Source organism: Periplaneta americana, chromosome 7 (genome assembly GCF_040183065.1).
Source record: "Periplaneta americana isolate PAMFEO1 chromosome 7, P.americana_PAMFEO1_priV1, whole genome shotgun sequence".
NCBI lineage: Eukaryota > Metazoa > Arthropoda > Insecta > Blattodea > Blattidae > Periplaneta > Periplaneta americana.
This window is the reverse complement of record NC_091123.1, coordinates 109603222-109608953: the sequence shown is the minus strand read 5'-3', so window position 1 is coordinate 109608953 and position 5732 is coordinate 109603222. Positions and strand designations below refer to the sequence as shown.

The window sequence follows — 5732 nt, the reverse complement described above, 5'->3', positions numbered from 1 at the left end:
GCTTTATAAATCCCTTTCAATATTAAATAAAAGCGGTATAAATATGGTAAGAATGATAATAGGTTAATCGTCTGAAGACAGAGCTAACAATTATGAGTTTTACTGAAAATCCCATGAGTAGAAAATGTGGACAGAGCATATCTGGACAAATCCCCTAAATTATAGTGAGCAAGCCTAAACATCCCTCCATCCTAAGGGTTTTTTCGAGTTTGTAATGGGGTAGTTTTGCTCTGCTATACAGGTATAAATACCTCGGGAACTGCTCCTTGACTTACGAAAATTTAAAGGAGATTAAGCCAATTAATCTATACAGGATTCCACTTGCGCCTCTATGTTCAGTATGGGGAGCGTACTGGTCTAAATCAATAGACTTTGTGCCACATGATTTCATGTCGTCCTGAAGGATGGCGATAATGGGCGCCAATTTTGGGGGGGGGGGATAGATGGCATAAGCGCCATTGGAAGGAACCGCAGATGTAGGACATATGCGCCAATCTCTGTATAACAAAAGCGCCAACATCAGAAATTTAACTTATCAAAATGCCCATTGCTTGATTTCGCCTGAGTTCACGTTACAAGAATATATTTCTTTTGGCGTTCGTCATCTTCGTCATCGTCCATGGATTGGTTTCGTCTGATTTAATGCTACAAGAATATATTTCAACTCTAAAAAGTCCTACATGTGCAGATTTTTCAAAAGTCAAGTATCACTGTCACAGGTGAAAAGTGCAAACCAAACGTATTGCATGTTCTACGTATTAAGAGTCCACACATCGCTTCATAGCACTGCACCAACTTACAGGGAAGGAAGCAAAATACTAACTGAAAGTAAAGTAGACACCACTTCTTATTCCATGCACCGTATACAATTTCGAAAAAAAAAATTGAGACATACATAGAAAGTTCTATCAGCTAAAATATTGACTTTTCTCAGTGCATAAAAATTGTAACTTACTTTGAGTTGTTAACATAACAAATTCACTTTTAATTTCAACATAAACAGATTGTTCATTTTTATTGGAGAGAAGCATGGCTTTCAATTGTAATAGAGTCTGTTTCAAATCTTTAGGAACAACAGGGAGTGATTTCCTCCTTTTTCTATACGTAGACATTAGAAAATTCAAAATGGCTGTCGAGTTCAATGAAGTATTTTCTACTGCACGTTACTCCCGTCGTATTATTTTGCTGAGTTTCTCATGTAACTGCTCCTCTGCTTTAAGCTTACAACTATTTCGTAAAACAGGCTGTCCAATATGTACGCGGTAGGTGTTTCATGTGAATTGTTTCCAGATTCACTTAAAATAAAGGTACCGGTACTTGTATCGTTGATTATAATTCTACTTGAACAAGCTTTAAAAGTACACCTCCATGACATTTTTCCACAGCTCATCACTCGTATTTTTCTATAGGGGAAACTCGGCAAATTTAGCAATATGGGAAATTTGGCAATATTCTTGTATTTCTTTTATTGCCAAATTTCCTAAACAGTTTTAAGAAGTTCAATGACACCTTCATAGAGTGCAACATCTGACTGTACTTTTAGTTTTCGTTTCATTCGAATCCGCGCATTATAGTGGCAGATATTGTTACTAATAGAAAGAAGTGTTGAATACTCCCTGTGAACGTTGTGATTGTGTGGACGTGTGTATACAAAGACGGAAAGAAAGTGTTGTTCATTACCTACGTATGTTTGTACATTATATATCAAAAGCTGAGATTCCATATTATAAGGTAAGCCATTTATATAATTAATATTTTCTGTTAATAACACATCAGGCCTTAGCTCGTTTTATGTTCTTCTTAGCAAAAAAGGTTTTCTCCAGGGTAGTGTGAATTAGCCATTTTCCTTTATAGTGATATATTGCTGCTCTCTTTGAACAATAATGTGTACTCGATGGTAAAATTTAAGAGTAGGGACGTGTGAGGAATTTTTACAGTCTTCAATGTGTGATGTGTTGCAGATATGCCAAGGGAACGAAGACATTATTCTGAAAAATATTCCAAAGATGATTTGCGGGCTGCGGTTGGCAGTGTTTTGAAAAATGGATCGTCGACTTATACGGCTTCTAACAAGTACAATGTGCCCTTTAACAACTTAAAGAGGTTTCTGAATGCATCCTCAGGACCCGATTACGTTGTCATTCCCAAGAAAGAAGACCCATAGCTCTAACCGTTGAGGAAGATCAAAAACTGGTGACATATGTAATAAAAATGCAAGAATTTGGTTTGGGCTATCGGCAAAAGAAATTAGAAGACAACCCTTCATTACAGTTAATAAGAGTGGTCGGAAAAATCCATTCAATTCTTTTTTTTTTTTTGCTTTTGTTTTGTGTTTATGGTATTTAGTGACTTCTTGTCCCAGTAAATTAAGCCTTATAAACCTTGTACCACTATTTTATTTTGAAAATTTACTTTTTAATTCTATTGCCAAATTACCCCTGTACTATTGCCAATTTATCCTGATGAAGTACCAAATCTGTAAACATGTCATTTGTTATTAATTAGTGTGTTATGTGTAAAGTAATTTAGATTTGTAGAATTTTTTTCAGAGGTTTATTGGGATTTAATGTTTAAACACATTCCATAATAGAGGAATATTTAATTTCAGAATATGTAACTACAAACTGTGTCAAAATACAAATATTGCCAAATTGGACGAGTCTCCCCTACTTAAAACCATCACGCACTATACAAGACACATCTTTATTAGTGGTAATCACAGTGAAGTTCATTTCCGCACAAGACTGATACACAGAGAAGAATGATAGCGGTAAGCACAAGACTGATACATTGAGATACAACCGAGCACATTTAATAAATCTTTAATGAGTGTTGCCAAATGAAGGTAGATCTATGGTAGCGCTTTCGTTGTGGTCATTTGGCGCTTTTGTAACCAATATAAGACAATGCTTGGCGCAAATGTAATTCACCGGTCCTCAATAGGAGAAAGAAAGGCGATGAAAGAGAAGGAAAATGGATTCCTAAGTTTAGTGATGAAGATTTTCGGGTGTGGAAGACTACGTTAATATTTAATTTCTGCGTTTTCGAATTATTTACCTGTTCCAACGAACTTCAAACCACATACTTTGAGAATGAAATCTGCAAGTAGTTCCGAAACATCGCAGAAATTAAATTTCAAGACATTATTAGAAAACTTAAAATCTTTATTACAAATAATTCACCGCAAAACCCTGGAATCCCATTACCGGTACTTTAAGTCTTGCTTACTTTTCCAAAATTAATTTCTAATAACTGTTAACTTCATTTTCAACCTCCCGGTATGTAGCCGCCGATAGGCGTTTAAAATACAAATAGACAGGTGAACAAGTTGCAGACGGCCATCCATATGGAAATACATGAATATAATACATTGCCCGTCCCATGAATATGTGGCCAATTATGACAGGAGGTTGACTTACAAGAGTAACCAACTTAACAGGTTTCACTGCATGCCATACTGGCCACTTCAGTCGCATGTGCACTCCGATAAATAAACCCTGTAATTTATGTACGAAAGTTTGCACCATATAGTGACGCGCGTGGGTGTAGGCGTCCGATTCTACGCAACGAAAGGCAACTGGAATGTGCAAGACTTCCAAGTCTCCAAATATTGCAACCGAAACTTGAAGACATTTTAATTCAGAACCAATACAAGGTTAATCGCAGATGATTCTCGAGACTGCACGTGATGTCAAAACCGTCAAAACGTGTATTTACACGGCGACGGGCCATGCAAACGTAGCACTGTTGCGTAACTTCTACAATACCAGTTCCGGCCGGACCTTGAAAAGTGAAAGCCACGGACCTACTTGCTGCCGCCATTATCAAGAAGCCAGAGAAGACAGGCGGCTTTTAACGATGTGATGGTCAAGTCTCGGAACTTCTCAAGTTTGTTTTAAGTACTAGACCAATCCACTTGCGGTTAATCTTCGGTATAGATCCGAGAAAAACCACTCGTACGGATGAGTTATCCCTGTGCTATGGCAAAAACATTACGTTCTCGTATATCGGTAATGAACTAATGATAAAAGTAAAACCCTTCCTTCTTTCTCTCTCTACAGCTGTTTTAAACTCAAATGATTAGTCAAACTTGAAGCCTATATCTGTGACATAAGATACGTCATAGCCCATAGGGCTGCTTAGCAACACAGGACTCTTCCTTCTGGAACGCAGATGAAAGAGGTGAAACCCTGAAAAAGATAACTACAACAGAATAACTTCGTGCACTAAAAAATTTCCTTGTATTCCCTGCATTGTTGTTGTTTAGTTAACTATCCGGAAGACAGGTCTGATACCAAGAAGGCACCACTTACGAGAAAACTAGGCCAGTTCCTTTCCTTCTCTATTGCATACATCGCCGACTAGCTATAGTGAGGGTCACGTAAGAACAGTTCCAAAACAGCAAATATTGCCGTCTTGTTAGTGTTACTGTTACCAGATATCACCATATGAAGTAGAATCACGATCCTACGTACGGAATAACTTATTTACTTACCGTACTTTACCTTTATATTGGAACGATGGAAGAGTAATGGAACGGAGAAAAAATTCCCTCCGGCGCCGGGATTTGAACCCGGGTTTTCAGCTCTACGTGCTGATGCTTTATCCACTAAGCCACACCGGATACAACCCCGACGCCGAACAGAATCGTCTCTGATTGAGTTCCAACTCTTGGGTTCCCTCTAGTGGCCGCCCTTTGCACTACGTCATAGATGTCTATGAACATCGGACCGAAGTCCACACATGTGCTCAGGTGCACTCGTTATGAGTGACTAGTTGGCCGGGGTCCGACGGAATAAGCGCCGTCTTAAATCACTTCGTGATTTACGCATATCATATATTATTTCAATGTACCGAAGTACATATGATATTTCCATGCAGATATTCTGCGTCATCATACGATGGAAGAGTAATGAATCCCGGCGCCGGAGGTGTCGGTTAGAGTTCCCGAGTAGCTCAGTGGTAGAGCGTTGGTACGTTAAACCAAAGGTCCCGGGTTCGATACCCGGCTCCGGAACAATTTTTCCCTCGAAATTATTCAAATCAACTTTGAGGTCTGTGTATATAGAGGGGAAAAAATTGGATCGGTGACGGTTAGAGTTCCCGAGTAGCTCAGTGGTAGAGCGTTGGTACGTTAAACCAAAGATCCCGGGTTCGATACCCGGCTCCGGAACAATTTTTCCCTCGAAATTATTCAAATCAACTTTACAGGGAGTTATACCTGAAATCTTGATTTGTATAATACACGTCACTGTTCGTTAACAGAAAACCACAATTTAAGTCACACAGAGTTAGTGTGCACTCGAAGTTGGTTGCTTGACGGTTGTCAGCCCACTTTGAGGTCTGTGGATATAGAGGGAAAAATTGGATCGGTGTCGGTTAGAGTTCCCGAGTAGCTCAGTGGTAGAGCGTTGGTACATTAAACCAAAGGTCCCGGGTTCGATACCCGGCTCCGGAACAATTTTTCCCTCGAAATTTTTCAATACATCAAGTTACCATGAATATTTTTGAAAGTTTGAATTTTTTCAAGAAAAAAAAGTCTTTTACAAAAAAAGGGAACGATTCAACCTAAACTGAGAAAATAATAACCATTTACTATTTTTTTCCTTAAATTTAAAGATCATAATCTAAAGATTGATTCTCTATGAACATTACAGCTGACATCATATAGATTTATAGATTTGTTAATTTCCATTATAAAAAAATTTTCTTTTTCAATATATTTTTACCAG

General features: G+C 38.2%; 1 non-coding gene across 1 annotated transcript; it reads left to right on the top strand.

Moving 5' to 3' along the window:
* The first annotated feature begins 5386 nt into the window (after positions 1–5386).
* Positions 5387–5458, top strand: TRNAN-AUU (transfer RNA asparagine (anticodon AUU)). Its single transcript has one exon. It is a non-coding gene; the product is annotated as a tRNA-Asn (tRNA).
* Positions 5459–5732: the final 274 nt, after the last annotated feature.